The sequence below is a fragment of the Ovis aries genome, chromosome 19 (genome assembly GCF_016772045.2).
Source record: "Ovis aries strain OAR_USU_Benz2616 breed Rambouillet chromosome 19, ARS-UI_Ramb_v3.0, whole genome shotgun sequence".
Taxonomy (NCBI): domain Eukaryota; kingdom Metazoa; phylum Chordata; class Mammalia; order Artiodactyla; family Bovidae; genus Ovis; species Ovis aries.
Genome location: NC_056072.1, coordinates 31,791,298 through 31,819,274, shown reverse-complemented (window position 1 = coordinate 31,819,274; position 27,977 = coordinate 31,791,298). Strand labels below are relative to the sequence as shown.

At 39.9% G+C, this 27,977-nt stretch overlaps 1 protein-coding gene and 1 long non-coding RNA gene across 2 annotated transcripts in view; one reads left to right on the top strand and one right to left on the bottom strand.

Moving 5' to 3' along the window:
• MITF (melanocyte inducing transcription factor) overlaps positions 1-27,977 on the top strand; it is a 237,462-nt gene that overhangs the window by 91,884 nt on the left and 117,601 nt on the right.
• Positions 23,625-27,977, bottom strand: part of LOC105603449 (uncharacterized) — an 8,907-nt gene continuing 4,554 nt past the window's right edge. The window contains exons 2-4 of the long non-coding RNA XR_003586097.3: positions 26,808-26,928; positions 25,867-25,962; positions 23,625-23,847 (exon numbers count right to left, since the gene is read on the bottom strand). This is a non-coding gene — a long non-coding RNA (uncharacterized LOC105603449). The remainder of the gene's footprint in view (positions 23,848-25,866; positions 25,963-26,807; positions 26,929-27,977) is intronic.

The window sequence follows — 27,977 nt, the reverse complement described above, 5'->3', positions numbered from 1 at the left end:
AATATATCAATATATGTGTACACATTTGTGTACCCACACACACGTATGAACTGCAAGGCGGTTGATTGTGTCCAAGTGCACCCAGTTCCCCTTGGGCTATGACTGCATGCATTCCTCTGCTCTGTGGATATTAAGGTCACTACTGATGTAGTTTTGTGTTTGAACCCTGTGACTACCAGAAAGTCCCCAGGGGACACATGTAGTTGGCTTCTCTCAGGGCTCTTGGTGCTTGAGCATGACCTCCCCAAATTGGTGAGGATAATGGAGCAAGTGAAGCCTCAGAGCCTGGAGGAACCTTGGTGCCCATTGTCCTGAAATGCTGTCCGCCTTTGGGATGTCATTAAATATAGAGTTTGTTCCAAGCTGTTTCTTTGTTTCAGCTGGAGGAACTACGATCTCCTGTAAAATGTTGTTCAGATCTTGGGAGTCTAAGACAGAGATGTCAGCTTTCTGAAATTAGGACAGGCATTTAGGGTATATGCACTTTTTGGGATGAGGTCTTCTAGCTTTCTTCAGCTTATACAAGTAATTCATGACCCTCAAAGCTGAAGAATCATGGATATCCAGTGGCCAAGAGCCTTTTGCTTGGATCCTGTTATCTCATCTGGTTGTGTCTCTTCTTCTCTCCCTTAGTCTTTTCCTGCAGTGGCTAGACTTGCTTCCTCACTGTGGCTCCAGTGTGGCCTGGCCCCACCTGAGATGCTTGACCTCCAGCTGTCCACAGAGCTCATCTCCTCTCCTCCTTTAAGCTTTTGCCCTATTGTTACACTCTCGGCTTACCCTGACTACTGTTCAAAATAACATCCCTCTCCTGTCCCTATCTTGGTCCTTAGTGCTTTATTTTTATCCTGGCAGTTGCTGTCTTTAACAGATGTTGCTGTCTTTAGTGTCTTAGATGACTTAGTTATTTACTAACTTTATTGTCCCTATGCCCTTTCTCACCCAAATGTTGCATAGAAGTAGAAACTTTTGTCTCCTTGTTCACTGTTGTATAGTGACTTCCCTGGAGGCTCAGATGGTAAAACATCTGTGTGCAATGCAGGAGACCTGGGTTCGATACCTGGGTCGGGAAGATCCCCTGGAGAAGGAAACTGCAACCCACTCTAGTACTCTTGCCTGGAAAATTCCATGGATGGAAGAGCCTGGTAGGCTACAGTTCAGTTCAATTCAGTTCAGTTGCTCAGTTGTGTCCAACTCTTTGCGACCCCATGAACTGCAGCATGCCAGGCCTCCCTTTCCATGACCAACTTCGGAATTTTACCCAAACTCATGTCCATTGAATCGGTGATGCCATCCAACCATCTCATCCTCTGTCGTCCCCTTCTCTTCCTGCCCTCAAACTTTCCCAGCATCAGGGTCTTATCAAATGAGTCAGCTCTTTGCATCAGGTGGCTAAAGTATTGGAATTTCAGCTTCAACATCCGTCCTTCCAATGAACACCCAGGACTGATCTCCTTCAGTATGGGCTGGTTGGATCTCCTTGCAGTCCAAGGGACTCTTAAGAGTCTTCTCCAACACTATAGTTTAGAAGCATCAATTCTTCGGTGCTCAGCTTTCTTTATATTCAACTCACATCCATGCAGTTCATGAGGTCCCAAAGAGTCGGACACAACTGAGCAACTTCACTTTCTTTCTTTCACTGTTGTATCCCTGGTGCTTCATTCAAACAGTATCTAACACATAGTATATGTTCAGTGTATATTTGATATACATTGAATAATATGATGAAGAAATATGGGGTCTGATTCTTCCTTTCAAAGTATACAACATGGAGTTTCAGTTCTCCCAGTTTAGCTGAGATTCCTTGTGTTGCTCTATGTGTATTTCAGTCCTGTTGGTCGTGGTTTCATGAATCTCAGTTCTTATGTTGCCATATATTAACTTTCAGTGTTTTCAATATTTTATTTTTCTTTCCATGTGTCAGTTATTCCCATGAGGCAGTTTTGTCTTTTTCTTACTGATTTTCGCTGTTTGTTGAATCTTATTTTATGCTGGACCCTCCAAGTGTTCATGGTTAAGACCTTAGACAAGCTGGAGAGGCCAGCAATCTCTGTCCCTCAGTTTATTCATCCGTATAATGGGAATAATAATAATATCTAACTTTGTAAGATTGCTGTGAGGATGAAATAAGATGATCCTTGCAAAATGGAAAGCACTGTGTCTGGCATAACTATTGATTGCATTAATTCTGATAACAGTATAAGTATATTATGGCTCAGCATAATGTCTGCATGTGGCAGGAACAAAGTAAATAACAGTTCTTGTTGTTACCTCCCATTGTTACCACCACTAATGATTCAGTCCCAGACAATCAGCAAAGAGCAGAGCATTAACAGAACGTTCTGGAGAAGGTTGAAGGTTGTCCTCCCTTCTCTTCCTTTTTCTCTTTTTCTTCCTCTTCATTTTCTATACACTGTTTGTCTACACTTTCCATGTGATGGAAGAGCTTTCAGGTTTGAAATTTATTCTTCACTAGGCAAATCTGATCTTGGTTGTCACCATGATAACAGTACTCAAGTCTTTTTTTGGTGACATTCTATTTGAATGGATAGTAATAGGTCCTTGAGATGTATTTCCACATATGTATTTCACAACAGTTGGAATTTCTGGCAATGGTTTCATATTTTTTTTCTTTTGGAGGGCATTTCAAGGAGCTGCCTTGTAAACTCTGAATGCCTGGGTTATTTGCATTCTGTCTTTTCATCCTCAATGCCAAGTTAATAAAACTCCCTAGATTCGATCCTTACAAGTAATCAACCAGCAAATGTTTATTAAGTTTATATATGGAAGACTTTTGTAGCTGCAGATTGGCATGGTGAATGGTGAGCGTTAGGAAGATCAGTCTGGGGGCTGTGTATATAAGTGGTGGTGGGGATGTTGCAAATCCAGCAGAGAAGGGAGGGAGGGGCTATATTGTGGGAAATGGTGAGAACCAAACGTGTAGCAGTGACACTGGGAGTGGAAGAGGGTGTGGTTCTCTGGGCGTGTGTTTTTCTGCTTTCTTAGGTACCACCAGCACCCTCCCAGGGCAGTTGCCCCAACTTTCATTTCTACCAGCAGGGGCTGAGAGTTCTGAGTGGCCCGCATTCTTGCCAATGCTTGGTTACTATTACTGCATAACAAATCATAGTAAAACATAGTGGTTGAAAATAATAGCTATCGTCTCATTATCTGTCATGGTTTCTGTGGGTCAGGCATTCAAGAGGGCTGTCCTGGGATGTCCTGGCTCTGGACCTCTCATGAGCTTGCAGACAGATGGTAGCTGCCAGACTTTCTGAAGGAGGAAACCGTTGGTGGTCAGCGTATGTGTGAAAGTGAAAGTATTATTTGCTCAGTGGTGTCTGATTCTTCGTGAACCCATGGAGTGGAGCCTGCCAGGCTCCTCTGTCCATGGGATTTCTTTAAGCAAGAATACTGGCATGGGTTGCCATTTCCTTCTCCACGGAATCTTCCTGACCCAGGGATTGGACCCAGGTGTCCCACATTGCACCAGATTCTGGTGGCGTCTGAACCACCATGGAAGCCCCGTCAATATATACCTTTTCTAACAATCTCTGTTAATCTCAAGGCATAGGGCCAGACAAGGGTGAGTCAGGAGATGAAGTTCTGACACTGCCAAGGAATAAATGAGCAGTTATTGAGCATCTACCGGGCACAGACTTATGCAAACTGCTCTACTATGATGAGGTTATTTCCTTCAGCATGATCTTTCCTCAGTTTGCTTCCTAGACAAGCCTTTCCTCAAGAACTCTATATTTAAATACATGTCCTTCTTTATTTCCATCTTGTAGCTGATCTTCAGTTGCTAAGTCGTGCCTGAGTCTTTTATGAGCCCGTAGACTGTAGCCTGCCAGGATCCTCTGTCCAAGGGATGTCTTAGGCAACAATACTGGCACGGGTTGCCATTTCCTTCTCCAGGAAATCTTCCCGACCTGGAGATCAAACCTGCATCTCTTGCCTTGGCAGGCAGAATCTTTACCACTGAGCCACGAGGGAAGCCATTTCCATCTGAATTGCTCAGCTTATCACCTCCACAGCCCTTTTTTTCTATTTACACTCTGTGTGTAGTTGTTTGCCTATTTATTACCTGTCCACCTGCCTTCCTCCACTCCTAAGTGCTAGACTGAGGGTTCATGATGACAGGGACTCTGCCTCTTTCATGTACATGACATATATCCAGTAAAACTTGAGTTTCAGATCAAAATGAGTAATATTTTAATATAAATCTGTCCAAATATGGAACATATAAAAAATGTGAGTATATCTCAAATACTTAAAAACTATATCTATAAAAATGTATGTCTCAAATGTAGAACATGCTATACTGAAATATGTCTGGTTTATTTGAAACTCAGATTTAATCTGATATCTGGTAGTTTTATATGCTGCATTTGGCCACCGAAGTACTTGGTATTTATCACACTTTGTGACATATAATAGAAGCTCAAATAAATGTTTGAGTCAATGAATGAGCAAATGAAAGAGTTCATATCTTTTTTCAGGAAAATTTTTTCCAGATAGATATTATTATTAAAAAAAAAAATAAAAGGAAACCCTTCTACGCTGTTGGTGGGAATGTAAATTGATAACAGCCACTATGGAGAACAGTATGAAGGTGGCTTAAAAAGCAAAAAGTAGAGCTACCGCATGACCCAGGAATCCTATTCCGAGGCATATACCTAGAGAAAACTGAAATTTAAAAAGATCATGCACCCCAGTGTTCGCTGCAACACTGTTTACAGTAACCAGGGCATGGAAGCAACCTAAATGTCCATCAACAAAGGATTGCATAGAGAAGATGTGGTCCATATATACAACGGAGTATTACTCAGCAATACAAAGAACAAAATAATGCCATTTACAGCAACTTGGATGGACCTAGAGATTATCATATTGAGTGAAGTGAGTCAGAGAAAGACAAATATTACATGATATCGCTTATATATTGAATCTTAAAAGAAAACCCAGGTACAAATGGAACTTAAAAACAAGGAGAAGAATGAATGTAGGGAACAGACTTATGGTTAACAAGAGATGAGGAGTGGGAGAATAAATGGGGAGATGGGAACTGACATATACATACTACATATATAAAAATAGATAACTAATGAACCTACTGTGTAGCACAGGGAACTCTACTTAATGATCTGTAATGGTCTGTATGGGAAAAGAATGTAAAAAAACGGATTCACTTTGCTATATGCCTGAAAGTAACACAACATTGTAAACCAACTATTCTCCAGTAAAATATTTTTAGAAAGAAAATAGGATTTGTGTTTGCCTTAATTTTTTAGTGTGTTATTGTTTAGTTGCTAAGAGTATTGAGTCTGTACTCCCAGGAGGCACTCAATATATGAGTGAATTAAAAGCTCAGTTCTCTGTGTGGTGGGATTTTTACATGTGACTTTAATTTTATTCATAAACATTTTAAACATTTCTTATCATGAGCCGTTTTTATTAAAAAAACATTTTCAAAACTTGGTAAGTAACTGGAAGAAAACCTATAGTGCTGGAATCCTTTATCCACAGTTCCAAAATTCAAAAGTTTCTGAGTATTGAATGATTCTTTTAAAATCTCATTTAGAAGAATTACCTGACCTGAAATGACACGAGAGTATTTATAGTCTTTATTAGCTCACTTAATTGAATATTCATATTTTCTGGCAGAAATATTAGTACATTTGATTATGAGCTGTTGCCCTGATCTCTCTAGGGATATCACACTCTGTATATACTTTAATGTGTTACAAAATCTAGAAAATTCTGACATCCAAGACTCATCAGTCCCCAGGAGTTATTCTGAAGAATGTTTGTGTGTGTGTGTGTGTGTGTGTGTGTGTGTGTGTGTGTGTGTGTATACAGATGTGTACTGTGTATATAGAAATTTCTGAAACGATACATTGAATATTGTTAATCGTGATTATCTCTAAGAGAAGGGATTGGATGGGGATGACAGTGAAAGATGAATTTATGCTTGAATATCTTCTTCTTTAGTATTTCTAATTATTATAACAAAGTGATTGCCTTTTTCAATGAAAAAGTAGAATTGGGTGGAGGTTTTATTTAGGAAAGTAGTGGTATTATTCATGTTAAAGGCTAGTTTATCAAACAGGCTATGCCTTTACAAATTGGTTCAGTATTTCTCTCTGCTGGCAGGGACCCAGAAAACGTTATGCACACACCATGCAGCCTATTGCCTTTTGGATAATGTATGCATGGTCTAGTGACAGAGAATTTACATCAGCAAAAACACTAATTTTGCTTAAAAAAATAAAATCAAGGCACTCAAAAATGTGATGAGTAAATGAATCTACTGTTATTAGTGATGGGTTTGGCATGTTTTACGAAGTCTGAACGATTACTCATCCTCTGTACGTTTGCAGAAGTGGCTTCAACAAAAGCCAGATGCATACGTACTAGCAGGGGTCAGTAGGTGGATGAGAGGATTAAACCCCGTGAGTTTTTGGAGCCCTGGTTTGTAGCTGTTTTTGGCTTGTCGACAGGCTACTTTACTGAGTCAGCCTATAGGATGGCTTCCCAGGGTAAGTCTGATTTTGCTTTTCTGAGTTTAAAATATACGTGGTCAAGGAGAGCTGACTCGTTGCCTTTTGCACTGGATTGCTTTTGTTAACAGTGCCTGTGTTTCTTTCTGTGAGAAAGACATTTATCTTATTCCAGCATATTCTGGTGTTCCTGCTACTGGTTTTTATGGCTTTACCTCACCTCCTCGTAGTTTTTAAAGTGAAATGTCTTGAGTGCTGAAAGGATTTGCAAGGGGAATTGCAAAGGTCATATGTAAGTTCTACGGCTGGCGTGTGGAGAGCAGTGTGCTTGAACCAGAGCCCTCAGTGACCCTTTCTTTCAAGAGGATGTTTCTAATAAATTAGCGTAGCGTGCTGTATGTGCCTGTTTATGACCTTAAAAATGGTTTAGTTCTTGCTGAGTGGCTATTACTGATGCTTTATGACATGTTATAATGGTTTCGACTTGCACATTTTTTTTGGATTAAAACAATGTCATGCGTCAGTCAATGTGAAGTTCATTTTTCCTTTTTTTTTTTTTCTTTTAAAGGGACTCAGGAGAACATTCAACATTAGAATAAGTCCCTGGATTCTGACCTCAGAGAAGGTTTGGTTCTTGAGGTTAGAAGAAGTAAGGATTTGCCAAGCTCTTACAAATGAGCTTTGTAGTAGTTGCTGGTGAAATTATAAAACATTGCTTTTCCCACTAGATATTAAATGCCCCTTTTCATTAGCTGTAGTATGGGGAGCAAAAGCATGTGATTTTTCCTTTTTTTTTAATGTTTAACCGTAGCTACTTTTAAAAGGCAGTTTTCATTTTGTGGCTGCCTTTTTTCTCTTGTTTTTTTCTTCCGGTATCTAGCACAGTTAAGGACTTTATCTTTTTTGTATCTTTTTAGGACACTCTGGTAAATGATGGGGTCTGAATAGCTCTCTTAATGGAGGAGGGTACTGACAAGCCTGGGCTGGAGGGGCTGGAGGAGCCCAGTTGCATCTCTGCCCAGTGTGCTTGTGGCTATATTGCCCATGTCCCTTCCTCTCCAGCTCTCGGGCTGGAGGAGGTCACTGTGATGTGAGGACTGGGGCATGTCCGGGGCTGAGAGCTTTTCCGAGTGGCAGAGACATCTCTGTGGGCTCAGAAGGGGATGTGCCTCAAGATTTCTGTCCATTAATGTTTAGTACCCATGAAGGGGAAAATTGATATGCTCTACATATAACCCTTTCTCAAGAAACACTGATGGATAAAAAGGAATAAAGGGATTGGAGTTGATTTTTTTTAAAAAACATGCACATTAGAGCTTTAAAAAAATCAAAGCATTTATGTTCTTAGTGGAAGTCTGAAACCTAGTGCCAAGGGCTGCATGGGGTTGGAGGTTAATACGGCCCATCTTTTTCAGAGCATCCATAGTTCTCAAATATTTGGGATACAGACACAAAAAGCCTCAATAATTCAACTAGTCAGTAACTTAAGAACTGTTTCCTGCCGATAAAAGCAAGGAGATACTAGAGAGCAGAGTGTGAGATAAAATGTGAGGCTGCCTGGAGACCTCTCCCTGCTGATGGTGAACTCAGACCGTTCTAGGCCTTCCTTCCAGGGGCTTGCAAGGATGTGGCTCTTCGGCTGAAATGTGCTTTGGTAGAAAAGTTATGGGGTTCACGTTCGTCCCTTTGCAAACGCAGTCTTTCCAAGACTGCTTCTATGGGTATTCAAGGTGAATTGGTATGAGGTTTGAGAAAAGCCTGGGGGCGAGCTGGAATATTTAATCCACCATGTCACACACACATGGGTATTTTATAAGGAACAGGAATCTTGACTAGAGGCTTAGCTCACTACCACCTGGATGGCTATCATAATAAGACATTGGTCCTTTTTCAATGAGAGAGACAGAGAAGCATGACGTGTGGTGAAGACTGGCACCTGAATGGCACCTGAATATGTAACCCTGTGACCTTTGCCAATGTTCCCTCCCTCCCCTGGTGTGGAACCTGAATAGTGGTTTAGCTAAGTAGTCAATTAAAAAAAATTATAATTGTTTTATTTTAAAAATGTTTTATAGAGAGGAGTAAAATCAGTGATTTCAGAGCACATTATGTGTCTGGATTATCTCACCTCTTTTGAGTTTTGTCCCTTGTTGCTCTCATTTCTTAGTCTTTCTCAGCATCTCATCAACTGACAAGATGCAACCCCAAACAGCTTTCCACACCTAGTTGCTTGTTAGCGAATTCAACTTAAATATGTAGAATGACATATATGTTTCAATTTGTGGGAAAGAAAACTCAAGAAAATATATACATACACACACACACACACACATTTGAGCACAGTCTTTGATGCACACACACAGATATTTAGGTGTATCTGTATCTATCTTTATCTTCCTCGTAATTTACTCAACTCTTAAATCCATCATCACACACGCGCAAAATAAAATCTTAAAATAACCTTCCTGGAAGAAATAAAGAGGGGAAAATTAGTAGGCAGTCTTCATGACATTTTAATGTGTGTATTTACTACTTAGAAATATTCAAATACAGCTTTGTTTTGTATCATTAATTCTGGTGGTACAATATTTGAAAAGGTGACAGATACAAGGGCAGAATGCAATTCTTAAAGCTGTTATTTGCAGGCGGCTGATAATAACAAGTCCATTTTCTTTTCCAAATGTGCTATTTATATAATTGATATTTTTAACCAATCTTAGAACTAGGTCGAAAATAGTAATTAATCTTAAGGGTAAGAAATGTTGCAACTATGCCAGATTTGGAAACTTTAAGAAAGTCTCTGGATGGCTAAGCCCAATCTATTGAATATTCTAATTTGCATGTAGCACATTGCTCAGCAGATAGTGCATGCTCAGTTAACTTTAAATAATTGAGTCAACTTGGCAACACTTTGTTTTTTTTTTTTTTTAAAAGAAATGTACAGGGAGGCCTGGCGGCGTGCTGCAGTTCATGGGGTCACAAAGAGTCGAACACGACTGAGTGACTGAACTGAACTGAACTGAAGCATATTTAGTTAAGAAGTGGCAGGCCAGTTTTAAAGACTAGTTAAGATAAACAGGCCAGGCAAAATAGTGCATGTGGCAAGGGTAGTGGTGTTTATATGTGCAAAGAGAAAAGGCTGAAAGGAAGAACATCAAAATGTTTACTTTTGATGATGAATGATTTTTATTTTTTATACAGTTTTTTGCTTTCATGTATTTTTCCAAAGTGAGCACATGCATCCTTTGAAATGTAGTCCTTTCATGGCACATATTAGGCCTTACATAATAATTTGTTAAATGCTGAGTTAATTTATAATGAAAATGATACACATCAGATGTCAGTGATGTTGCCTGGAGTTGGGCAACACAACAGCTTTGAGGAAAACATATTCTAGTGAAATCATTTTTTCTTTCTCAAATAACATTTAGTATCCCAGTATGATCTGCTCTAATAAAACATACACATTTCTAAAAAAGACTTAAATAAACAAAAACCACTAAATAATGGGAAATCATACAATAGATAATACAGAGTCTATAGGGGCCCCTATAGTCTATAGGTGCACAATAGTCAAAAACTTCCTCAGGAACATAAAGATAGGAACCTTAGAAAAACAGTTTTACACTTGCTAAATGGTTAAGCAGTATGCAAATACAACACAACTTTTCAAGCTTTGCCTTGAAAAGACCTAGTATTTTTTTTGTGAAGGAAGTTGTGGGAAGGGTTGCAGCTTGTATACTTTAGTGAAGCGGTATAAGTAGGCTTGTCTGAAATTGAGTGGGAAGTTGTAGCAAAGTACTGGGTGGTTGTGGTCTGTAATACACATGGTAACTGAAGTAGCAGGCAGATGTTTGCAGTGTGTACATCTTGTGTATTCGTACACTACTTGATTCAGTGGGGTGTGGTTTTCTGTGTTCACTTACTGTTCCTTGGTAACCAAACCAAGTTCACGTGGGTTATGCTCAGATTGCCCTCTGATGTATCAGTCATGTTTGAGCAGATTTGCATTTTCAAAATGAGCATCGTAACAGAACTAGCTCTATATGAAATAGATAAAATCAAGTTGCACCGGTTCTAGGCATGTCAAGAGCCTACTTTGGAACCCAACTGCCCTTTTAGCACCCCAGTGATTCCGGGGACCATCATTGTGTGGCCTAGAGATTGTGTGTCCTTTTGTTCGTGTCCTGGAAGAGATATAGGACAATTTTTTTTTTAAATTACTCTTTTTGTGGAAACATTTGGTTGTACCGTTGTATCCTTCCTTGGCGTGTGGCTGGTAGGTTCTTCAACATTCACAAACTTCAGTCCTATTACTAGATAGACTGTCTGGTAAAGCAAATGACCTTGAACTTAACAGGCACCTCATTCCAGGTCCTCACCAGGGAATCTAACCTTGTACATGATGCTACTCAATGCTTCTCAAATTGCTTCTGTGAAAAACCAACATTTATGGATTACCGTCTGAAGGATAGAGGTTCATCTGTTACTCTGAATACTCTGAAACGATGAGGAAGGAGGGCAGTGTCGTTAAAAAAGCCATTTCACAAGGTAGCTTTTACTTTGATTTGTCAAATAACGTTAAAGAAAAGCATGAGAGTTTTATATTTATCAGAAGGATTCATTGGTTGTAAAGTAGGTAAGGACAATCTACTGTAATATCTGTACCTGAAATAATCTAGACTAGCAGAATCTCTAAACCTGAGAACTTGTCCTGCCCCCATTTCCCCGTCAACCTCAGCAGTTAGTTTTATTACATGACACTTAGTATTTGATACTCTTAACCCCCTTAGAAGGTCATCATGAGATATAACCCATGAATCCTGATTGCATGGGGTGCTTGTCTTGTGGATGGATATTCCAGTGTCTTCTTTATGAAGATTCTTGGAAGAAGTGTCTCTCTGGTTTTTATACCACAAATGACTGTACTTCTACTCAACTTTGGGTTTTTGTTTTATGGATACAGTTAGTCATGTAACTGATCATGTCTTCTTCCTCTTTATGGCCACAGGCATGTTTTCTTTAACCCATACTTTTTTTTTTTTTTAAACCAAAAGAAAAACTAGTTTGCCAACACTGGAAAATGAGATTTCTCACAAGTGTGTTTGGATTTCCAGCATTTACTGAAAAATCAGATCTGGCAGTGCTGGGATCACGTGTCTCCATGGCAACCGTGGGATCCAATAAAGCAATGCCATTTCCCTTACAACAGAGCAGGCACTCTTACCTTTGTTTTACCTCCTTACTTTAACTGCCCGGCCCTTGTAGACCTTGGACTCTGTGCCCGGTGGCTTTGAAAGCAATTTGTGACTTACCTTTAGAAAATAGGCAGGCTCCTATTTGCCTTTTGGGAGCTAATGTATTCCTAGGGTCATTTAAATTTTTTTTTTTTGAATTTTCTTTCATCTTGTTTTCTTCATCCACGCACATTAGTTTTCTGCTGTTTTATCTTGTGGGGTTGTGTGCTTTTATGTAAGCTGCCTTAAGTCTTTGAGGGGGGGAAGAAACAAGGTATAAATAAACAAAAATAGAAGAGTGACTTTCCCCCTCAGAACGTCTTATTTTTATTTTTTGCCTGGTAAGAATTTAAAACAATTTCAGCTCTTTTCTGACCTATTTTAGAATTTCCTTGATTCTAGTACCATTCAGAGCTCTGCAGTTCCTTGTTAGGGTTTTGTTTTGCTTTGGTAACTCTTCACAGAGACTCTGAGAAAGCATTGTTTTGTACCTAAGATTCATTGGCTTCCCATCATCGTGCATTAGGAACTGAAAATTTTCTGTTTTGAAAATAAGTTCATTTGTATCATTTTTTAAGATTCCAAAAATTCCAAAATAGAAGCAGATTCACAGACCCAGAGAACAAACTTATGGTTACCAGGGAGAAGTATTGTGGGGATAGATTGGGAGTTTGGGATTGACATGTACACACTGCAATATTTAAAAGAGATAAGCGACAAGGACCTACTAGATAGCACAGAGAACTCTGCTCAATATTCTATAATCACCTAAATGGGAAAAAAATTTGCAGAAGAATAGGTACAGGTAATGTATAACTGAATCACTTTGCCATATACCTGAAACTAACACAGCACTGTTAATCATCTTAACGTCAGTATAAATTTTTTTTAAAAAAGAACTGAAAAGTTAGGTAAGTCAGAATATTTGTTCATGCAGTTCTAAGAGGGAAGATTAGGCCACCATGAACCTTCTAGAGTTTATCTGCCAAGTGCAAAGACCCCGAGAAGGTGCCATTCAGCACCCTGCCTGTGGCACTGCTGTGACTTCCAGGGACAGGGTCAGAGAAGTCAGTAGTCTTTGCTAGTCTGGGGACCTTCTGTTCTCAATCTGGCTGTTAGATGTTAGTGTAGCCTGCATAGTGTTGAAAACAACTCTGGACTGATCAAAATGTGGTATCATTAATTTTTATACTCTCTTTAGTATTTACATATTCCTTTGAAAGATCTGGAGACCCAAACATATGGGCCAGCGTTCACCCTGCATGGATTTATGTCTAGTTCACCACACCCTCCCACTACCTCTTGTCTGGGTGGCTCTGACGATGAATGCCGTGTGCCCGGTGTCCCTCCATTTCTCTGTATGTGACTGTTGTTGCTTAATGCCATGTCAACGCACCACCCTAACTCATCTGCTGTTTAGCACAAACCACACTGTGGCATGTTTTCCTGCTGCGGTAGTCACCTTCCCAAGCCACTCAGCTCTTTCCTTGGCATTCATGTTTCGTGAATTGAATTTTGATCACTGTCTCTCTTCTCCCCAGCCTCAGAATTGCAAACTTCCTCAGCAGGAATGGTATGCTACTGCTGCTAAGTCACTTCAGTCATGTCCAACTCTGTGCGACCCCACAGACGGCAGCCCACCAGGCTCCCCTGTCCCTGGGACTCTCCAGGCAAGAACACTGGAGTGGGTTGCCATTTCCTTCTCCAATGCATGAAAGTGAAAAGTGAAAGTGAAGTCGCTCAGTCGTGTCCGAGCCTTAGTGACCCCAAGGACTGCAGCCTTCCAGGCTCCTGCATCCATGGGATTTTCCAGGCGAGAGTGCTGGAGTGGGGTCCCATTGCCTTCTCCGGCAGGAATGGTATGCGTGTGCCTAAAAGTGTAGTTCAAAAGATCACTGTGTTTGTGCACCCAACACATTTATTGAGCACCTACTGTGTGCCAGGTGCTGTTTCTGTGCTAGGCATAGAGCAGTGAGTGAAATGGGCGCAGATACATACCTACTGGAGTTTACATCCTGTTAGGGGTGGTGGTAACTGCTGTGAAGAAGAAAGCCAGGAAGAGTTCCTGTTTCATTTGGGGCTCATAGGCTAGAGCTCAATTCTGAGGTCCCTTTTGAATAGAGATATGAATTCACTCGCTGAGTAGTGTCGACCAAGGGAATAGCAGTGAGAGTAAGATCCTCGAGGAGGGGCATACTTGCATTTGGTGTTAGGCATGGTTTTTACTTCAGTGCTGTGCTTCCTAATGGTATAAATTAGGGTCAGTTGCATTTGCCTCTGGACCATATCTGTGCACTCATCTCTAAAATGCAAGACTCTATATGAGGTTCACAGACACAAACTACTGTACATAAAATAAATAAGCAACAAGGATTTACTGTATAGCATAGGAGTTATACCCAATAATGGAATCTCATCTTTACACACACACACACACACACACACACACACACGATGAAGTGCTATGCTGTACACCTGAAACTAAATACTAGTATTGTACATCAGCTACACTTCAATAGAAAAAAAATCACATTAAAATGCAAGTTTCCGCATTTAGGAAGGAACGTGGCTTCCTCATTAGTCTCTCCCCAAGGTCAAGTCTGGTTTTTGACTCTTGGTAAATGTTGAGTAAATATATATGCAATTAACAGATGGACACATATATCATTATAGAAGGATTTGAAGGATCTCAAAAGCATAGTCTCAGCTAAGTGTATTTCACAGGCTCACAGATTAAAGACAATGAACATGACCAGCTCTGAAGCATATGTGCTAAGAGTTTCTCTTTAATGGTGACTCCACAGTTTTTATGCTCAGCAGGCTGCACCTACAGAGTACCACTGAGGAATATATATGACGGAGGAAAGGGGCCTGAACTGTGTCTGTGTTGCTGTATCTGTTACTATTCATTGGTATGTCCTGCCTCCTAGCAGAGTGCCTGTGGGCTTATAGTAGGACTTTAATGAACATTTATTAAAGAGTGAATAAAATCAAAGCCGGCATACATTTTCACTTCTTTCAGAAAGCAGTGTTGGAGTCACACTGCATTCTGCCTGTTTTCTTCCCAAGAAAGATACACTAGGACTAGAGAAGATAAGAAAGACCACAGCAGTGTCAGGATCAGACTGAGCTTTAATGTCTTACTTGCTTTGCTTCAACTCATTTATTTATGTTCTTCATTTGCAGTTGGGAAGTGGAGGCTTAGAGCTAGTGGCAGATACAGCTAGGGTGAGTCCAGGGCTTGTGTTCTTACTCTTGGAATGTGCCACGTGTAGGGAAGAATAACTAGCAGATACAGAAACAGAGATATGAAAGGAATTCAGCTCCACTATATTGGCATTAGTAACTGATGACTTTTAATGCTATTGGAAGTTTCATATATGACAGGTTTCAGATGGAGAGAGGGGTCTGCTTTGTAACTCACACTTACCTAGTTTGTGTATGCCTCAGAGACTGTGTTCGTGCAGTTTCTGGAGGATTGATCAGGTTTTCTGAAAGCCATGTGGGAACCCCTTCCTAACGTGAATCCTTGTTTTGTTCCACTAACGTGTGGATGATTTCTAAGTGTGACAGTTATATCCCTCTTGCTTCATAGCCTATCAGCTTTCGCTATCGCATTCATGTTTAACGATGTGCTAGCAACACTGTCCTCTTGTCAGCCTTGATTCCTCCCTTCTGTCTCCAGTTCATGAACAAACTCTTCTACTTTAGTATTATTCTAGGGCAGTTAGGTTTTTTACTGCTTATTTCCATTTTCAGTAGTGTGAAATGATTTATTACTTTTGTGCTTTTGAAGGAGAACAGATTTAAAGGTGGAAGGAAGCTTGGTGAATTTCTAGCCATCTGTTGAGTTTGGGAAGGACCCCTGGAACCCCTGTTTTGTTTTCCTGTGTATGTGTGCTTTCAAATGAGGGCAAAGTTGTGATTTTTGTAGCAGGTGTCAGCCTCGATGGCAAGGGGAAGCAGATATCCTGGCCAGCTTTCTGGGGAAGAGGAGAATGGTTGTGTTTTCTCATGACTTTATTTTTCCAGTGCTGACTGTATGGCAATATCATTCTGGCAAATATTGGCTGGCCGTGGAACATTTTTAAGTGCAAGGGTTTAATAAATGTTCTGTCTATTACCATGGCTGAGGAATCAAAACAAAATACTCTCCACACAGTTCCTCGAGCATTCATGGATGGGTTCCAGTGTATTGCTTTTACGTTAGCTCCTCTATGTGTGAAGAATCTAAAATAAAATATTACTGAAAACACATTGATTAAGAAGAGTAGGGTATAATTTTTTGTACCATTTCCCTTTTCTATACAGTAATGCCGTGCCAGGAATGGTGATACAGATGAACTGCGTGCAGAAAGGCTTTGCAAGAATTTATGTCTTCATACTCTTGTTATGGACATGATAGTGTTGACAATGATATGTAATGTCTGTGTGTAGCTGTTGATAATCTCTGTTCTCACCTAAGAAGAAAGCTAACACTGGTGATGTTAAAAACCAAAAGAACCCCCTCCCCCCATTTATCCCAACAGTTGTCAGATTTTGTTTCCCCCCTACTCTATAGTGTGTTTCTCACGTATTTGTGTGATTAATGAGAATGAGTAATTGAGTATAAGTGTATAAGGAGTTTATAAGGACAATGTTTTACTAGTGACTTTTTGCACTGGGGCTTTATTTGGGCAGAGATTCTTCTGCAGTGCTTCACGTGTCTTAAGAATGTAGCAGATTGTCCCAGACATGAATCAGGGAGTTCATTTCTGACACTGTTTTGGAGGAGTTCTCTGTGGGAGTCTATGTTTGCCTCAGGCTGGGGTGAAAATGGCAGTGCTGATACTGTTAATAATAATGGCTACACTGTATTGAATGCTCACACATATTCATTGTATCAAGTACACAAGGTGCATTGTTCCATGGATTGTCTTACAACACCTGTGAAGTTGGGGCTCTTCTCTCCATTTTACAGACAAAAAAACTGAGGCTTAGAGTGGTTTGATTATCCCCTGGCTGTACAGCTAATGAGAGGGGGCAGACCTTGATTTTGACTCTGTTCTTTCCTTCCTCTCCCCTCTTCCTCCTTTCCTCTCTCCTTCTCTGCCTTTCCCCCTCCCTCCTTCTTTCTTTCTCATTGCAGGGGACTTTATAGGCAAATCTTGTTTTCTTGTACTTTGATTTATTGCACTTTGCAAACATATATATATATGTATAATATTTTTTTGAACAAACTGAAGGCTTGCAGCAAATCTTCATCAAACAAGTCTATCAGCACTATTTTCCCAGTAGCATTTTCTCACTTTGTGTCTATGTCATATTTGGTATTTCTTGCAATATTTGAACCTTTTCACTATTTTTATATTCATTATGGTGATGTTTGATGTTACTATTGCAAAAAAGATTTTGGCTCACTGAAGGTTCACGTGGTAGCTAGCATTTTTTTAAACAATAAAACAATTTAAATTGGTTTGTATATATTTATTTAGACATAATACTATTACACACTTAATAGACTAGCATAGTGTAAATATAACTTTGGTATGCACTGGGAAACCAGAGAATTCATGTAGCTTGCTTTATTGTGATAGTTGCCTAATTGCGGTTGTTTGAAACCTAACCCATGGTATTGCTGAGGTCTACCTGTATTTGTGTATTTTTATTAGTCTATAACATAACTTTCATATATACAGTGTTGTATTTCAGCTTCTGTATACACTGCAGTGTGCTCACCACCAAGTGTTTAGTTTCTATCTGTCACCGTACTGTTGGCCCCTTTACCCATTCTGCCTCCCCCTGTACCCCATTTTTCTCTGGTAAACACTACTCTGTTCTCTGTATGTATACTTCTGTTTGATTTGGTTTGTTCATGTTAGAAAAAATTTCACACACGAGTGAAATCTTATGGTGTTTGTCTTTTTCCATTTGACTTATTTTATTTAGCATAATATCCTCAAGATCCGTCCATGTTGTTGATAATGGCAAGATTTCATCTCTTTTTATGGCTGAGTAGTATTCCATTGCGTGCGAGCACAGGCACGCGTGCACACGCACGCACACACATTCTCTCTCTCTCTCTCTCTCTCACACACACACACACACACACACACACACACACACAGAGTCTCTCTCTCTCTAAGATGTGAACCCAGTTCTTTCTGACCCCAGAGCCTGGTCGGGTAGCTCATTCTCACCACATCCTTCCTAGAAATAGGAAACTCTTAACTGGAATATTTTAGCGATCTGCTACTTATTTCCCTGCTTTCTTCCTCTTTCCTTTTTAGGTCTTTTTCCTGCCACCAGCCTTCTGATGCATGCATCTCTTCACTGAAGTCCCCCTTCCATCCTTCCTTTTCTAGTGGACTCTTTTCTGGACTTTCATATCCTGAGCTTTCTTCTCTGAGTTCTCACAATACTTTGTTCCTTCCTTAATCAAAACACTTTGCAGCTAATAGTCAGCTACTTAAGTATTCCAGGGATTCCTAGGCCCCCAGTGTTCAGTTTTGTTCTGTGCCTATGTGAATGTTTTTTCTTGAGACAGTCCATAGTTTTCATGAGTCTCAGAAAAGTATTTGACCAAAAAGATAAGATATTATTTATAGGATTCTCTGTCCTCCTCCAAGTAATGAGCACCTAGAGGGAAGGAGCATATCTGATTTGTATTTATTTTCTTGGATGGCTATAATGATACTTTTTTTTTTTCCCCGAGTACCTGGATAAATGAATGTCTCTAAAAGTAAGACCATGGGGGTATGGCCTGGAGGTTGAGAACAGAGGATCTAGAGCCAGACTGTGCCTTGGATTGAATTTCCTCTCTGCAAACAGTCTAGCCAGTGATACAGTCACCTCAAAACCTCACTCTTCTCATTGGTAAAAGGGACATCATAATCGTGTTGCTGTTAGAGGGTTGTTATTGAGGAATACTTCAAGGCGTGCTGTGTAAAATGCCTAGCACAGGAGTACTTTGCATACTACCTATAATTAGCTGCTATTACTATTATTACTGAAGAACTTTGAAATGGGCTAGAGTATGAGTTTCTCTTGATTTTTCTAGTTACTATCATGGTGATATTACAAAAATATTTATCATGCCACTTTGAGGTTTCAGAGCTTAAAACCAGCATGCTTTCTCTAGTCAAGGTGACAGGTTCAGCTCAGAGACCTCCCTGAGATGTTGCTCTTGGGCATTTCCTTTCCCCCTGGCCTCAACCCTGGCTGTGTAGTGTCTTAGGTTCATGAAGTGCCAGCTAATGGAAATGTGTGATGTGGGCACTCTGCCCCCCGAGGATTTGGACATATGCTTCTTTGTGTTTAAATCAACAGAAAAAAGTGCAGCTGTAGCCACCCTTCTGCATAATCGTTGCAGTAGCCTTTTCTCCTTGCATGTTCTTGGAACCCCTGAGTGCCAAACCTGTCACTTACTGTCCCCTCTGTCTGTCTCAGGTAAGTCCAGTAGGTCAGATGAAAGGCAGAGACCAGCAGGGCATAATCACTAGTCTACGTATAGCACTGATGAGTAGCTGGACACAGATCACGGCTTACATGTTATTTATAGTAATGTGGCCATAGGGTCATGTTGGCAAGAAGCAGCCTTTAGAAAAGTGCTTTAGTTGGCCCATTAATGGTCACTAAATATAGAAAAAGTAGTTAGTGAAATCTCTTTACAGAAAATGTATTGTGAGCGGGGTGCATTGACATGAGGAGAAAAATTGTTGACTCCTGTTTTCCCATAGTCTTTTTTTTTTTTTTTGGAGTGTATACTTTGTCTTTACATCTCTGGTAACTGTATGACCTTTAGTGAGTTATTTGCAAATACTCTTAAAAAAAAGAAAAGTCTTAAAAAGTATGGTAACTTTATTCACAATCACCAAAATCTGGAGATGGCCCAAATGTCCTTTCACCTGTTAAAGGACACGTAAGCCATGGTTCATCCATACAGTGGAATATTAACGTGCAAATAGATACCAATACCTGCTACAGCATGGATTGAACTCAAATATACTTGTTAAGGGAAAGGAGTCAGACTCAAAAGTCTATGTTTTAAATGATCCCATTTATTTGACATTCTGGAAAAGATAAAGCTGCGGGAATGGAACAATAGGTGGTTTTCGGGGGACTGGGGTTGGGTGACGTTCTGACTCCAGATGGGCAGCCCAAGGAGTGTCTGAAGAGTAAGTGCAATGGGTCAGTGTACTCTGTCCTGCTGGCTTTAAAAGCTGTCTGGTAAACACCCCGAAATTTTGGTTTATTTATTTGACGTCTACGAGTTGGAGCTCCTTTGTCTCCTGTCCGGCAGAGCTGCTTACTTTAAAATAGTTCCTCGGCCTTGGCAATATTGAACATTGAGGGCTGGATTGTCTCTACTGTAGGGGCTGTACGGGAGCCTGTAAGGTGTTTAATAGCATCCCTAGTCTCTACGTACTAGATGCTCATAACACCTGTCACCCTAGTTTTCAAAAAATCTGTATTGAATTTGTTACGATATTGTTTATGTTTTGGTTTTTTTGGCCAGGAGAAAGGGGGATCTTAACTCCCAACCCGGGATGGAACCCCTGACCCCTGCACTTGGAAGGCGATGTCCTAACCACTGGACTTCCAAGGAAGTTCCTGTGTCCCCATTTGTGACAACCAAAAGTGTCTCCAGACATTGTCAGATGTCCCCTGGGGACAACAGTGTCTCATTGGAAAGCCACAATTTTAAAAGATTAGGATTCAGTGAAAAGGCATTGAGTTAGCATGACTGACAGGTGAGAATCATCCCATGCGGGCTCCAGGTTAGATAGCAGAATATTCTAGTCGGTTGGCAGAGGACCTTCCCTGGTCCTGGAGATCAGCCATTTCTTCTTACAAGTGCCTTGGCCATTTGACCTCGTGCTGGTGAGTGCTTTCTCTCCGCTCAGGGACTGTGAGAGCCTAGAAGTAGTATCTGTGTACTTGCCGCTCCCTTGCTCTTACCCCTCCTATCCTAGAGGTCAACTTTTTGGGTCTGATGAGTCATGCTTACTGCATTTATAAATTGCTTCCATTTCTCCCAAAGCAAAGAAAAAAACAATTTTTTTTTGGAAACCAGTTTAAAAAACTATAATAAATACTTGTTACTAAACCAAAATTAAAAGTGCCAGTGAACTATAAGATGATCATATTTCAGACATATTTTTATAGCTTCGTTAATAGTTTGATATTAATTCGGGCTTAAGAGTTACGGGAAATAGGCAGAGTGGTAAAATGATGGGACCTTTTGATCTTTAAAACTTTGATCTTCAAAATTTTAAATATATTTAGGTGATATATGGTTTTCCCATACCTTCTTTTTTTTAAATTTTATTTAATTGGAGGATAATCACGTCACAATATTGTGTTGGTTTCTGCCATACATCACCATGACTCAGCCACAGGTATATATATGTCCCCTCCCTCCTGAACCTCCTTGCCACCTCCCTGTCCATCCCACCCCTCTAGGTTGTCACAGAGCACTAGGTGGAGCTCCCTCTGCCACACAGCAAAACCCCACTCACTGTCTATTTTACATATGATAATATATGTGTTTCCATGCTCCTGTATTCGTCCCACCCTCTTCTTCCCCTGCTGTGTCTACAAGTCTGTTCTCTATGTCTGAATCTCCATTGCTGCCCTGCAGGTATGTTCATCAATACCATCTTTCTAGATTCCATATGCATGGGTTAATGTTTTTTCATGTCCAGCACAAACCTGTGTGTGAATCCCAAAGCATTATAAAGTTGGCTCCATCTAGTGTATGAAAGTATTATACAGCTAGAGGGGGAAAAAAAAAAAAACAAAACCAGCAACTCCATTCTGGGGACCTCCTTTGGTACTTCATTATGAAATTAGATTAAAAAGGTAAACGAAAACAAAGATGGGCTATAAGCTGTATTTGTGCCCTAGGAGATAATGCAGGCCAAAGTGACCTTCACAGTGTGAGAGGAGAGGCTGTAATATATCGAAGCATCAACATCCAGCATGCCTGACATTTTGTTCTAACAGCCTTGCCTTTTCTTTTTCTGGATGGAGGTCTTGTTTACAGGCACTATCAACAATTGTGGCTTGTCCACTTCCATTGTGATATTCTCCGTCCTCCTTGGCCTGGCCCCTGGTTTTCCTGTATGGAATCCTATCTGCCAGTCATGTTCATTTCCCACAGTTAGGAAGCGATTAGGGCTAGGCCCATGTACTGTGATTTCAGAGCCCTACATGATTTCCTTTATCAGACTGGAATTCTTTGTAGCTGTTTGCTTCTCACTGCAATAGAGTAGCCACTATTTGTGGGCTGTGTTTGATCTGGTTTCCACGGAAGGGTTCTGGCACATTCTTCGTTTCTCTTAATCAGGGTTCCCAAATTTGAGCCATACTCATCCTAACTTCATGACCTTTGCCCCCACATTCCATATGATGGCTTAAATAAATTAAAAATACATATTGAAAGGAAATGCCTTATTAAATGGCAATGACAGATGGATGCATGTGTAAAATAAATATAATGAAATTGGAAGAAAACAGTTAGATCCTTACTGGATGTGTTGTCAAGAAGGGCCTGAGTCTGAGATCTGAACTGTTTTTGTTACAAAGGGCAAGTATTGCAAGATTGAAGACATGTTAGCATCAAACAGATACTTTTCGTGGGATGAAAAGAAATTTGAAAGGGCCTTTCTCTCTGGGTAATTCCATGGTCATTTAATGTGGAGTCTTTGTGTCTCCATTTGAGATCATCCTGTATCCCACACGTTGAGAAACTTTGCTCACAATTACCCATCTTTTCCAGAGGAGTTTGTCATGCTCCCCCAAAGTCCAAAGCTTGTCTCCCCCTCAAAAGCCTTTTTCAATAATTCTTTATTTTCTGAGCACTGCTATACTTCTATTAACAAGAAGAAATTGTGCTGATATTCATATTTTCTCACTCTCTTTCCCAACTAGATTAAGTTAATTGAGGACAAGCAGTGTGTCTTTCTGTTTTGTTTCTAGTGAATGCCATTACTTTAACTCATGTTTGGTATAAATATTGAGGGAAGCCTGATTCATTTCCTGCTTGTGTTTTTTTAAAGGTAGATCATAGTCAAAAGTGATCAGAAAATGCACCATGATCAATTTCATTATTCACTTAACCCACTGACAACTAGTTATTGGGTTCTTTCACTGGATCTGGAATTGTGTCTGGTTAAAGAATGAAGAGGGAACTAAACAGAATGGGTTATTCCTTCTTGGAATTCAGACACCAGTGTAGGGTGTGGGGAGCAGACAACTAAAGAGGCAACTCCAGTGCAAGGTTCTAATTTTAGAATTAGTTTGCTTTTGTGATTGTTGAGTGGCTCACAGAAACTTAGAGCAGAGAACCATAGTGAGAAGCATGTGGGCTCTGGAGTTTTCAAACTCTGAATTTGCAGTTCATCAACATCTTGATTCTGAGCAAGTTACTCACCTCACTCCCTTTCCCTCTGTTTCTTCATTTAAATAAACATGAGGTATGATATGCAAATAAAAGGCACAGTTGTCAGTGTGATGATATGATGAATTCTGTACCTTCTCTCTTCCCCTGTCTCTTTTTTTAAAAAAAGAGGCAGAGACATGATCTCATGATTTTTTTCAGATTTTTCAAACTTTCTGCCTGGCTCAGTAGGAAATGAAAATGCACTGATCCTTGATCCAGTATTAGAAAGCAAATGTTTTTGTTAATGGGAATGTCATTGTAGATGGTGCTTTAAGATGGTAAATTCATGCAATTTCCAAATTACCTATTTTTGAGCATTCAGAGTTACTCCAAAACATTTCTGGCTTCATAATCTAAGCGCCATGGTGTATCATTAATGTATCTCAAGCATATTCAGTAGTGCTTGCGACAAGTAGGTGCTCAATAAAGACTTGTTGAATGAATGAGTTTTAATAAGAATTTTTTGATTTTTCTAGCTTTTATTCATAATTTTGCCCATATGTATGTTTTTTCTTTGTTCTGAAATTTTTAACATTTTATTATTGGAGTATAATTGCTTTGCAATGTTATATCTTTATCTTTTAAAAATGAACCAGTTTTACTTGATATCAGGAGCTTATTAATAAGCTTGATTGAAAGTTGTGATTCTCTGCATCTCCATCACCAGCCTCATCTGTAATACCTGGCAGGTAATAAGTACTTGGTAAATGTCAAAGCAAGAATTAGATAGTTCTGATAGGCATTATTTTTTTTAAGGACATATAGCTTAATTTTGTCGAGCAAAGATGTCTTTTTTCCTTTGTATCACTACATAGCAGTATTACTTGAAATTACACAGGCTATGAATTTAAAATATTGGTTATTTTAACATTTTACTATAACATAAGTATACACTTTGATTATAGGCAAGACTCCTCAGAGTGTAAGTTAGATGCAGAATGCTATTGTGTATCAAGTTTATTGTGATTGATTAGATTTAATCAACATACAGGAAGGATTCCTGTACAAATATTATTTTTCTCATTTCAAATCCTATTTGTTCAGCATAACTGAAACAGGATGTCATTAGTGGAGGGTAAGTATTGAGAAATGGCAACCCGCTCCAGTATTCTTGCCTGGAGAATCCCATGGACGGAGGAGCCTGGTAGGCTACAGTCCACGGGGTCGCAAAGAGTCGGACACGACTGAGCGACTTCACTTCAAGTATTGAGATGCTTTGGAAGTTTGGGAAATTTTGACTGTTGACATAAATTTAACCTATGGAGATCTTTCTTTTGAACACAGAAGTTTGATTTGTTATATTTTGCTTATTTAGGCACATTATTTCCTTCATGACTTACGAATATGTTTATAAAGTTAAAATAACAAATTTAAAAAGTATTTGACACATTGTCAGAACTGAAGGTTTCCTGGGCTAGCAGTTTTGTCTGTAGCTAAGACAACCATTAAAAGGCATTAATAGTTGTACACTATCAGAATAAGTTTCAGATCCCCATCAACGTCTTAGTTTTTGGTTTTTCATTATGAATGAATATGTTATCCACAAATATCTCTGGACCTTTTCTGAGCTTACATTTGTCTTCAGTTGGCACACCATCTTCAAATACCATGTTTCGAAAACATTTTCACTTCTGTCTCTTTATAAATAATTTATTTACATTGGCTGTGCTGGGTCTTTGTTGCTGCACGGACTTTTTTCTAGTTGTGAAGAGGGGGACTAGTCTTTGTTGCAGTGTGCAGGCTTCTCGTTGTGGTGACTTATCTTGTTGTGGAGATCGGGTTCTGGGGCACATGGGCTCAGTAGTTGCAGTTCCTGGGCTCTAGAGCACGGGCTCAGTAGTTGTCGGGTACAAGCTTAGTTGGCTTCGTGGCATGTGGGATCTTTCCAGTCCAGGGGTTGAACCTGTATCTCCTACATTGGCAGGCGGAGTCTTTGCCACTGAACCACCAGGGACGCCCTTTCACTTTTGTCTCTTAATAATAACTTTTATTTGTCCTACAAGTTGAAGTTCTTTGAGGCTCTAAGGACTCACTTCTCGTGCCCTAGTGTTCTGAAAGTGGCCTTTTCCCTTGTATAATATTGGTTGAGTGCAATTTTTTTTGCAGGCACTGGGCTAGGTACTTTTCATACCTCACTTCATTTAGTCACATACCCTACTAAACAGGTGATATAATAGCGATCTCCATTTTACAGATGCAGATTTCAAGACTCAGAAATGAAGTGAGTTGCCCAGGGTAAAGCTACGAGGTGAACATAGTGCGTGGGGTATGTGTGTGTCTGCAGGCCACCGCCACACAATGCTGTCTCCAGCTGAAAGATGATGCTAAGTTTAGATCGTTAAGCAAGAGAGACTTGAGCAACTATTCACTTATTTATGAGATAGTGGACCCCTCACAGGCTAAAGACCGTGTCCTGGATTCTTACCACACGTTGTACAGACAAGAGTTATCACACCTGGTGCACTTTCATACCACCTTGCACCAGTGTTGTGATTGTCCATGAAAAAAATGATCTCTACCTTTAGTTCAGGTTTTATAATACAAATAGGAAACCTCTGTGAATGGAACAGAAAGGCTAATTGGCAAAGTGCCTGTGTCTTCTCTGTCTTCATCGCTTTTCCAGTTCCCCTTGAGCCATAAAGGGTCAGGTTCTCTCAGTTGCTGATGCCCTGAGTGAGAATCTGGGGAAGGGTGGACTCACCTGCCTCGGTAGCCAGGACCTCAGCCCAGAGGGTGTGTGGAGGCCACTTGTCGGAGCTGAATTTGTCTTGTCTTAACATATTTGAATATCTTGACTCTAGGGAAGAAGAATGAAACTGATGTCTTTCATGATGACCACAGGGTTGCACCCTCCTGTTTCCATCCTCAACACCATTAGGATAAGCAGAGACTCTATGGGCTTCTTTGCTATTCAGTTTAATTACTTAAAAAAAAAAAAAAGAGTTACTACAGTGAAAGAGAAATTTGTATTTTTCTTTTTAAATAAGTTAAGAGTTCACCACTGAATTGAGAGGAAAACACTCAAAGTGATTTTAAAGTCCTGAAGTGGAAGATTTGACTTATTATAAAATCCTAGTGTGAATAACTTTGCACCCCTGCCTCCACGGCAACAGCCTTATCTTTTTCTATTTATTTACCTTGATAAGGAAAGTAATTGCATTTTTACTAAATTTCTTTTTTGAGAAAATGCCATCAAAGTGGCATAATCTCCATCCGTGTTTCCTTCCTCAAGTTTGTGTTGCCTCACGAACTGGGCTTTTTCTGTGGATAATGTTCTGCTTATTGCAAATACCCCACTGCCATTGATAGATAGCAGAGAAACAGCCTCCTAATTGCCTTTAATGGAGAGCAAGTATTTCTTTTGAAGTGAACTCGAACAGATAATATCAGAGAGCTCAAGGTAAGGAACTAATCTCTTGTACTGATTATTTATGAAAGACCAACTATTATTTCAAATATTTCTCCCTTCATTAATTGCTTAAAAATTTACTTCAGCCAGCATTTGAAGTGCCTCTTTTTGTAGATTATATTTGTATTCTCAGGACAGAGTTTTCTAAATAGTTTGGAAAAGCATTATTTTTTTTTTCCTCTAAATCTAAAGAGTTCTTTGATAATGGCAACAGGAGCCTAGATTAAATTTACCTGGGGTCATCTTGGTCTTGTGTGCATTTTCCTTTTCGCCCTTAAAGGGCTTTGTGAGCTCGGTACAATGAGCAGTCTTTCAGAAGATGCTGTCCCATCATTGTTATAGGGAGATTACGTTCTTGGTAGGAAAAAAAAAAAAAAGAAACAGAATGAAAGAGATAAACTTGATTGAGTGGTACTGAACACTTATTTCTGCAGATACATAGTCATTAAAAATTTCCCTCAGTCCTGCTGTGAGTGTTTTCAAATTAGAACTACTGGGCTGCCAGTTCCTGTAGCTTTGTATCCTTGTACTTTATCCAGGAAAATAAGTTGTGTTCAGCAACTGAAAGCTTCCAAATGAAAAGTATACAATCGTGAGCCCCACTACTGCCTGTTGACTTCCTAATTAATTAAGTGCTGTCATCAAATTATATTTCATTACTCCGTCCTTACCTGATCATTTTTTATTTTGTCACTCTCCCTTCTATTCATCTTTCCTTCCACTCATCCACTCATCCATTGTTCCCTGAACGAAAGTTTTTCGAGCAGTTATCATATGCCAGACACTGAGAATGTAATACATACGAAGGACCCTGCCCTCCAGGATGAACAACAAACAAACAAAACAAATAATTAGGAGTGGGATTAAGTGCTACAGAAAAAGAAGCATTTGCTGAGAGAGTAAGAAGCAGAAGTGGATGTTGCTTCTCTAGGTAGGATGGGGTTGGGGAGGAAGCCCTCCCTGGGGAAGAGGCACAAAACCCATGAGACCTCATCTGAAAGGTGGAGAGGAACCCCTGAAACTGCCATTCTGTCCCTCACTCCTAACTCTTAACCATGGGCCTGTGTATGTGAGTTTGGCGTTTCCCTGGGGTGAGCCCCAGAGAAGCAGAAGCTCTCATATCTTCTTCTTTATCTTCCCCACAGCACTGAGAAACATCTCTCAAATACTGGCCACATCAGTGAATGTTTGAGTAGAAGGGCCTTTTGGTGACATCTGACTTTCCAAAATGTGAGCATGATGGCATGTGGAGAAAAGAGCCAGATGTGTTTGTTACTCTGGACAGAAGTTTTTGAGTTTTGCAGCCACTTTCACGATACTTGTTAATTACCTCATAATACTTTCACTTAACATTCAAAGCATATCCATTGTATAATAATTCCAAGCGGACACTTTACACCATC